The following is a 9,954-nucleotide window of genomic DNA, read 5'->3' on the forward strand; positions in this document are numbered from 1 at the left end:
TAATCAGGCCAATTAATCCCAAATTAACTCATTTTAGGAATATTAGTCCAATAAAGTCTAAAACACTAAAGCATGTGAAACAAAGTCAATTAGGCACCAAGAATCATCAATCATGCTAATTTAAGGTTATGAATAGTGTGTAATATATTACTCATCAGTAGCCTCGATGAGAAAACAACTCATCCATAATCATTTGATTTGAAGGCATGACAGTAGATGAGAAAGATTGAGCATGAAACTCAGAAGGTTGAGGTTTAGGAGGATAGGAAGGGCAGGTTCTGATTAATCAGCAGGAGCAGTCGGTCTATCAGTTCTGTACTTATAGGTGCAGTTATTAGGATTGAAGGTGAAGCCCATTTTGTTGATCATGTCCACATCAATATGGCTTTCACGAAGGTTAAGCGAGACCTTGGTTTTACTAGCAATAGAAACACCAAAATGTTCAAGAATTTTGGTTATGAATATTGCATAGGGCAAGGGACTTTGAGTTCTTCGAACAGTCTACATTTGTCTCATTATCATCTGAGTCCAATCGATTTTGATGTTAAATTTCATAGCGTACATCAATTGAAGTTCTATGTCACTTATTTGAGAATGGTTTGAAAATCTTGGTAAGATGACATAGCTCAGAAAATAATGAAGCAAAAGGTCTTCAAGTTTGAGATGTCAAACAGATAGGATATCTATGTTCTTAACAATATCTCCAAAGCCATGTTGCTTACGCATTTCTATTTCCTCTTTGGAAATTCTACACAAAGAATGGTAGAAATCCTTTCGATCATAGTTATTCCATTCATAAACAAGGCTTAAACCTGTTATGCTATCTTGATAGGGTATATTACAGCATACTGAACTAAAAGTTTTTAAATCTAAAATAATGTATTTTCCTTTCACATAGGAAGTAAGACGATTTTTCCTAAAGTTCATGTTGCAGTAAAATACTTTGACAAGTTCAGGATAAATATCATTCGATTCACAGCAAAAATTGAAAAAGTTTTGTTACCATAAAAGATAAGGAAAAAGAAAATCTTCAAACTCAAAATTCCCTACAATTCCGTATTTTGGAGTAAATATGGTTCGTTCATGAAAGTGTTCCTCGAAGACTTTGCATTGTTCATCATTTGTAAGAAGTTTTGCTAAATCTAGAGGGTTAGACTCCAAGGATGAAGTCCCTTACCTTTTTTGAGTCACATTAGTGCGTTGCTTCTTGGTTCTTAAAGAGGATGCCATGGATTAGGTTATTGAAATTTTTAGGTTTTTGGGTTTTGGAGATTTGGAGTTTTTTTGATTTGGTCCACTAAACACGAAAATGATGGTATAAAAGTGTTTAGAATTGAAAATATGATATGAATGGACACAAAAATCACTTAAAACAGATGAGAATGAAAATTTTAGGGATTAAGAGGGTTGAACATGAGTTGAGGAAGAAAATGCGTTTGAGAAAAATTGAAAAATGCAGAAAAAACACATATATAACTGCATAGAGTTATCAGTTACTAAGTTTTAAAAATTTTAAAATTTTCAAACAGCAGCTTTGTGTAATCGATTACGCAACCTGAGTTATCTGTTACTCAAATTCCGTGTTTAACCCTGTAATCGGTTACTCTCCAAAGTAATCGATTACCGACCCCAAAAACACTTACTTTTACGCATGCTGATGCTATAAAAATGATTTTTAACCCAAAATTTGAAAGTTTTAAACATAAATAAGCAGTTTTAAGTACACGTAGGCATGAGATAAATATAATGAAACACACATATAATCATGTTAAGATAGGTAAGCTTCATCAAGAATGCCTAATTCTCGTCTAATTTTGTAAAAAGGTTCTTTAGCCAAGGGTTTAGTGAAAATATCTGCTAGTTTGTTATGAGTATCAACGAATTCTACAGTCACATCTTTCGTTTGGACATGGTCCCTAAGGAAGTGATGCCTATATGTGCTTGGTTTTAGAATGCATGACTGGATTCTTTGGGAGGTTTATAGCACTAGTGTTGTCACATTTTAGAGGAGTGCAGCCTAAGTCTAAGCCATAATCTCGTAATTGTTGTTTAAGCCACAACATTTGGGCACAACAACTACTTGTAATATATTCAGCTTTAGCAGTGCTTAGGATAACACATGCTTGTTTCATGTAATCCCAAGAGACTAAAGCATTTTCTAAAATATGACAAGTACCACTTGTACTTTTCCTCTCAGATTTGCATCAACAAAATCTGAATCCGAATAACCAAGCAAATCACATATACTTTCTTTTGGATACCATAATCCAACGTCAGTTGTGCCTTTAAGATACTTCATGATTCTCTTAACAACAACTAAGTGTGATTCTTTTGGTTTAGTTTGATAGCATGCTCACAGACATACACTAAACATGATATCAGGTCTACTGGCAGTTAAATATAAGAGAGATCTAATCATACCTCGATACTTTGATATTTCAGTGTATTTTCCAGCTTTGTCTCTATCGATGTAAGTACCAGATCCCATAGGAGTAGCTATTGGCTTGCAATCATCCATATCAAATCTTTTTAGCAAATATCTACAATACTTGGATTGACTTACAAAAATGCCATTATCAAGTTGTTTGATTTGTAATCCAAGGAAGTAATTCAAGTTCCCCATCATGGACATTTCAAACTCTCCTTGTATCATTTTGTCAAAATCACTACACAAAACTTCATTAGTAGAACCAAAAATAATATCATCTACATAAATTTGAACAAGAAGAGTATGATGATTTATTTTCTTTATGAAGGGTGTATTGTCGACCATGCGCTCCTATTAAAAAAAATAACAATGTTACCTATACCAAAGATTTTTCTTTGGATGTTCACTTCATAGGTAACAAGGCCTTTATTACTTGAATAAATGATAATTTTGAAACTCCACGTACTATGTGCTTTGAAAAACCGTTGTCATAATAATACATTGATGCTTATGGCTTTGAAGCACTCTTGCAAAACAAATTAAAATGATTTTCTAGGTACCCAATGTGATTTGGGTCTTACGGGGTCAACACCTTTCTCAACCCAAACATATTGGCTAGTTGGAATACCAACTTTTCTAATATGACATGAATTAGGAGTATAACCAACATTTTTACCGTAAAAGCATGTGGGTTGATGCTTATGCATATTGTGTTTAGACTTGTAGAAAGGATGTTGATCAATATTATCCTTAGAAATGTTATGCATGCAATCAAGGAAATATGTGATTGCTCCTTAATTCTGAGTTCTGCATTTGAACCATCATCTTTATATTCTGATATAATATTTGTTCTTCTATGCTTCTTGTCCTTCTTTCTTTTGAAAGTATGGTGCTTTTTTAGGACTGGACAAGCACATTCAAGATGATATGATTTTTTGCATATAGAGCATGTAGATTTTGCTTTGATGTTGATGCTTCACTATTTGTTGTAGACCTTTACACTTCTTTGGCTCCATGTATCCTTTCAAGAGTGTCCCAAATTTCTTTCGACGTTTTTCAAATTGACACTCTAAGGAATTCTTTTTCTTCTAGAGCCGACACAAGAATGTTTTTGGATTTAAAGTCGTATTGCACTTTCTTTTTGTATCCGTCATTCCATGAAGATTTTGGCTTTACTTCCCTCACACTGTTGATAACTGTGAAGGGTTCATAGGGTCCTTCCTCAATTGTATTCCAAATGTCTAGATCTTGAGACTCTATGAAGATTCTCATCCTGATTTTCCAAAAGTCATAACATTCTCCAACAAAGCTTGAAGGGCGGTTGATGTTGGAACCTTATCCTAGGAATGATCTTGAGGCCATCTTCAATATAGGATCAGATTTGAGAATAACTTACTCAAAAATAGCTCTGGTGCCAATTGTAATACTGAGATTACAACTAAGAGGGGGTGTGAATTAGTTGACTTAAAATTATGGTCACTTTTTCTGCAAAATCAAGAGTTAAGTGCAGCGGAAAACGTATGCATAAAATTGATAAATAAAATCAAGAGATAAAATGGAGAAGAGAGTACACCGAGATTTTATATTGGTTCACCTTCTTGTCCACCAAAGGCTACATCCAGTTCTCTTACAGCACAAGAGATTTCTTCACTAAATATTATGAGTTGTAATTACAATATTGTTAGGTATCAGTGGACAGAACACACCTAGAAGGGGGGGTGAATAGGTGTCGCGGTTCCCAAATACCGCTTTTCGCACCAAAGCCCTATTCTGGAAAACGCCCAGTTAATCGATTAAAGCACTGACTTAATCGATTAAATTGCATAAAACAACAAGTTGTTGAATGGCTTGTTTGCATAGCCACTCGTTGATATTATAGAAACGATACAACATATATATTTGAACACAATTAATCTCTATATAGCATAATTACAGTATTCAAAATATCAGCTAAAATAGGCAATTAAACAACTTGAAAAGTAAAGAGATAAGGGTTAGAAAAAGCCCGCAACAAGGAATTTTTATCCTATTTCGTTTTGTGGTCCACTGTAAAACTACATCCAATCATCCCCTTCTGATCTCAGTATATTTTTTTCACTAATACTGAAACGGATGTATATTACATGCACACTTCCAATACAAGACCTTAGATGCTCCCTTCTTGAGGAATCTTCTTATTATAAAATTTCTTACAATAAAAGTATGTAGGAACCTTCTTATTATAAAATTTCTTATTAGGTCGAGTAATGGGTCTCCTATGCATAGGGGGAATATATTCTAGTCCAGTATGGTCACCAACATTTCTAGTTTGACTTAGCATAGTGTCTAATTGATTTTGACTCTCCATGAGTTTTGCGAGTTTTTCATTAAGTCTCAAATTCTCATTTTTCAAAGTCTCGCAAGATTCACAGCCATTTGATTGACATTAAGTATCATTAGAACAATTGCATGTATTACTAGAATATATTAGATCTAATGTTTCATTTTCAAGTTTTAGCTCATCTAATTCTTTCTGTAATGAAACTATTTTCTGTTCATTTAGAAGGATTACTCGTTTTCTATCAGAACTAATCCTAGTTAATTTCTTTAATTCATCATGCAATTCGACATAAGCATTATATAAATCCTCATAAGGAGCTGAATCATCAGATGAAGAAGATGAGGTGTCAGAATATACCTCGTTGTTTACCTCTTTTGAATTTGAGCCACAAGCATCATTTGTTCTGGTCATTAAGCATAACTGACTGTCTCCTCTTCATATGAGGTGCTTGATGTTGTATCCTCCTCTGGTACGTCCCATACAATGTAGGCCTGCTTTGACTTGAAGTCCCGAGGAGTTCTCTTCCTCTTATCTGAATCAACCTTCTTGAGGTAAGTAGGACATTGAAACCTCATGTGTCCTGGCTTACCACACTCGTGGTAAGTGAAGCACTCTTTGTCACCCTTGCCTTTTCTAGTTGACTTGCGCGCTTCTTTCTTCTAGAAACGTTTGAAGCCTCCTTTCTTTAGGAATTTCCCGAATTTTCGTACGAGAAGGCTCAATGTTTCATCATCCATATCTGAATCAGACTCATCATCTTCTTTCTCTTCTATAGATTGAGACATTGTTGCTTTAAGAGATATACTTTTCTTTTTGTTGTCTGATTCCTCGTGCATCGTCAAGCGTCCAAGCTCTATCTCGTGATCTTGAAGCTTTCTAAATAATGTCGCCAAAGGCATGGAGTCAAGATCCTTGGATTCCATGATAGCTGTAACTTTAGGTTGCCATCTCCTGTCAAGACAACGTAAAACTTTATTAGTAAGTTCTCCTTTGGTAAAATATTTATTTAGAGCAACTAAATGGTTTATTATATGAGTGAATCATTTTTGCATGTCACCGATAGATTCACTCGGTAACATACGAAACAACTCATACTCATGTGTCAAGGTATTCAATATGGCACACTTGAATTCGCTAGTGCCTTCGTGAGTCACTTGTAAAGTGTTCCACATTTCCTTGGCACTTTGACACTGCAAAACCCGAAAGAATTCATCATATGATAGTACCGATGTGATGATGTTTTTAGCACGTAGGTTGTATTGAACCTTTTTACGTTCATCATCGGTCCATAGACTTTTTGGGTTTTCTTTCGGTTCATCGTTCACTAAATGTTGTGGAACAAAAGGCCCATTGACTACGGATTCCCAAATATCCGAGTCAATGGCTTTTATGAATATTTTCATGCAGACTTTCCAGTACGCACATCATTCGCCACTGAATACGGGAGGGCGGTTAATGAATGCGCCATCACCGCCAAAGGGGTTGGTGGAACCCATTTTTCCCCTGAAGGATCACGCGTATGCAGTTGAGCTAGCACTTCTTACTAGCTCTGATACCACTTGTTAGGTATCAGTGGATAGAATATACCTAGAAGGGGGGTTGAATAGGTGTCGCGGTTCTCAAATACCGCTTTTCGTACCAAAACCCTATTCTGGAAAACGCTTAGTTAATCGATTAAAGCACTGACTTAATCGATTAAATTGCATAAAACAACATGTTGTTGAATGACTTGTTTGCACAGCCACTCACCGATATTATAGAAACAATACAACAAATATATTTGAATAGAATTAATCTATATATGGCAGAATTACATTATTCAAAATATCAGCTAAAATAGGCAATTAAACAACTTGAAAAGTAAAGAGATAATGGTTAGAAAAAGCCTGCAACAAGGATTTTTTATCCTGATTCGTTTTGTGGTCCACTACAAAATTACACCCAGTCCTCCCCTTCTGATCTCGGGAGATTTTCTTCACTAATATTGAAACGAATGTATATTACATGCACACTTCCAATACAAGACCTTAGATGTTCCCTTCTTGAATTCATAGAACCCCTATCTTGGTTTGACTACTCTAATGGCCTAGGAAAACCTTTCCTACGATCTAGCCCCAACCAAGAATATGTTCTAAACTCAAGACCTCTAAGTCTTGGTGAAGACTCACTGAATCTCTTTTTTGGTAAGACACCAAGAGACGACTTTCCTTGTCACAAAAACAACACAAAAATAGAGTATTATAAAGCACAATATGAGTCAAATATTACAATTAAAATCCAACTATAAACCCTATACAAATCTCACAAATTAACAAGAATATGTAGGAGTTCAGAATTATGCAGAAACATGTAATTTCTATCCTACGAGATCTCTACAAGAAATGTAAGAATCATGCAAGAAAAGATAGAATGATGAACACATTTAATCACATGCAATTGGATGATATTTTAAATCCTAAGCATGATACTATCTCTCATTATCTCACATGCATTTCTCTCTGCCTATATGACACACAATGAGAACAAAAAATATGCAACTTAACAACTCTAAAAATGAATGAATGTATGAAGCATGGTGCAAAAACATAGTTTATATAGAAAAACTGTTAAACGTCCAGTTAATCGATTATATGCCCTTTTAATCGATTAACGGGCTGTTGAGAATAATTGAATTATGTTTTTTAGTTATCTGTTAAATTTGATTTCACGTTAATCGATTAACGCATTGCTTAATCGATTAACTGACATATTTTTCAGTTAAGAGATTAAATGATAAACTACCTATATGTTATGCTTATCAACTATACATGTTTTACCATTATGTTATGCCTAAGATGCACATATAATATATATGATTAATGCATGAAGATATAATAATCTAGATGACATGTCTCATGTAAATGATATGATTGTTTTTAGGAGTTGTGAGATTTGCATCTAGGTTTACCTAACCTAGACTCAATAACTAAGACACATATCTAAGACTACTAATGATGACTCTAGTCTAGACATGAAGCTCTTGAGTCCTTCGCATGTTGATTTGTTGAGTTATCTTCAAGCTTTCACTAAATCTTTGTCTTCATCAAAACATAGGCAATCTAATAATGCTATCTTGACACTTTGCACTTTCAAATATCTCATCCTGAGACCTCTATGTACCTTACACACTCACTAATACTTATATCACTCTTGGAAAACCCTTTTCTAAGTGACTCTATCCCCTTTCTTATCACACCCTTGTGAAAGAAAGTAATTTGCAATAACAATGAAGAATATACAACAATGGCAGGATTGCCTATACAAGTATGAAATGTAATATCACTTGCAATCCAATAACTCTTTTGTATACTAAGTAATAATGCTCTTATAATTTGTAAAACTTTTGAAACACTTTACTTAAAGCAACTTAGAAAATTCACTTTGAAAGTTGAAGAACATGTTGCAATAAGTGCAAAAAAATGTTTCAGAGGATTTTCAGAATTAACTTGAAAGTTTGTGTAAGAGTTGTGAGAGAGTTATGTGTGTGTTGTACATGAGTTTCAATGCCTTTAAATAGGCTTTTCAACTAGCCATAATACCTCTTAGAAATGGTAGGAATTGATTGGAATGAAACCATTTCGTTTGGGATGAAAATCATTCACTTTGAAATCTGAAAATTGGTGCAACAACTCTCAGTAACCGATTACAGTCTTGAGTAATTGATTACTCAAACATGTTGTCCAACTGGGTATTTAAATTTTAATTAGAATAATCAATTACAACATTGGGTAATCGATTACCTGCACAGTTTTTTTTTGGGTAATTGATTTTCTCACTTATGTAATCTGTTACTTAGATACAGTAATCTGTTACACACTATTTTTGAAAATTATTTTGTTTATACTTGAAGTGTTTCAATTTTCTTAAAAAATAGATTGAGCATTACTACTATTGTATATTCAATAGTATAAGATAGAAATACCTATTTAGAGTTAGACTAATTTGTCTTGAAGTTTTGTATTCTTTGTCTTCATAAGTATTCTTCATTTTCTTCTTTTTGGTGATGTTGGTGTCTTCATCAAAACCTTGCCAATGTCAGGAGCAAAGATCTTCTTCACAATGCACGTATTGTCTTAATGGACAAAAATTGTATGTCTTGCTTGTTTTAAAATGGACATGCAGGCGACCTCTGGATATTGATAAATAATAAAAAATTAAAAAATTCTTACAATAAAATAAAAATAAATTAAATAAATTAGTTGAAGATATTTTTTTAATAAAACTGATATTTTATATGAAATTGAATAAATCATATCACAATTTTTTGAGGCATTATATCACACCATATCTTAATTTATTTGAATTTGTTTAAAAAATTTCTCTTATATCCCGCTCGTATTACCCGATAGAAATGCCTTTGGCTGTAGGCATGACAGACAAACAGGCCAGACTAAATGGACAAATGAACAAAATTTCTATACTTTGCCCGCAAAATTTGGGGTTATGCGGGCGGGCTTGCATACTTTGCTATATATAAATGGTATAATGATTCTCTTGATGCTATATCATTGCTTCGAAGTCCTCTTCTGAAACATGACCATTGCGCAACAATCCTATTAGCATATCTTGAGAAAGAGAAACTCGTGCGGTAGAAATTTATTATTTCTAATTAATGTTTGTGCGTCATATGTTTAATATAATTATTCTAGCTATTTATTTATGGATTTAATATGTCACTAACAATGTAAGTGTTTTCACAATATATTATCATAACATTCATTACACTATGCACATCTTTTCTTTTTTACTTTGCTTACATCTTTTATTGAATTTGGTGGTGAAACACCCACAATTGTTACATGTATAGAAATACACATGTTTTACAAAGAAAATATATACTTTTTGTTAAGGAAATGTGAACAACAAATCACTCAAACAAAAAACACCAATAAATTTAGCATTTTTGTCAAATATTTAATCAAAAGATACAAAAATAATTAAGTTTCATCTCATTTAAAACATAGAAGTAGAAAATTAAAAATTCATTTATAATATAAGAAACTCACGGGCACTCAGAAGCACCCACGAATACCTGCACGTGGGTACATATACAAATACAGGTGGGTATGTGTAATGCTCTCTTATTTTGAAACGGGTAGTGGGTAACTACTACCCGTACTTATCCGTGCTCGTTGTTATCACTATACATGAAATAATGAGAATTAGT

General features: G+C 33.6%; 1 protein-coding gene across 1 annotated transcript in view; it reads right to left on the reverse strand.

Annotated features, from left to right (window-relative positions):
- The window catches only part of LOC109359237 (succinate--CoA ligase [ADP-forming] subunit beta, mitochondrial-like), a 23,963-nt gene that overhangs the window by 8,543 nt on the left and 5,466 nt on the right, over positions 1–9,954 (reverse strand). The gene's annotated exons all lie outside the window — the stretch shown is intronic.

The sequence above is a fragment of the Lupinus angustifolius genome, chromosome LG11, assembly GCF_001865875.1.
Source record: "Lupinus angustifolius cultivar Tanjil chromosome LG11, LupAngTanjil_v1.0, whole genome shotgun sequence".
Lineage (NCBI taxonomy): Eukaryota > Viridiplantae > Streptophyta > Magnoliopsida > Fabales > Fabaceae > Lupinus > Lupinus angustifolius.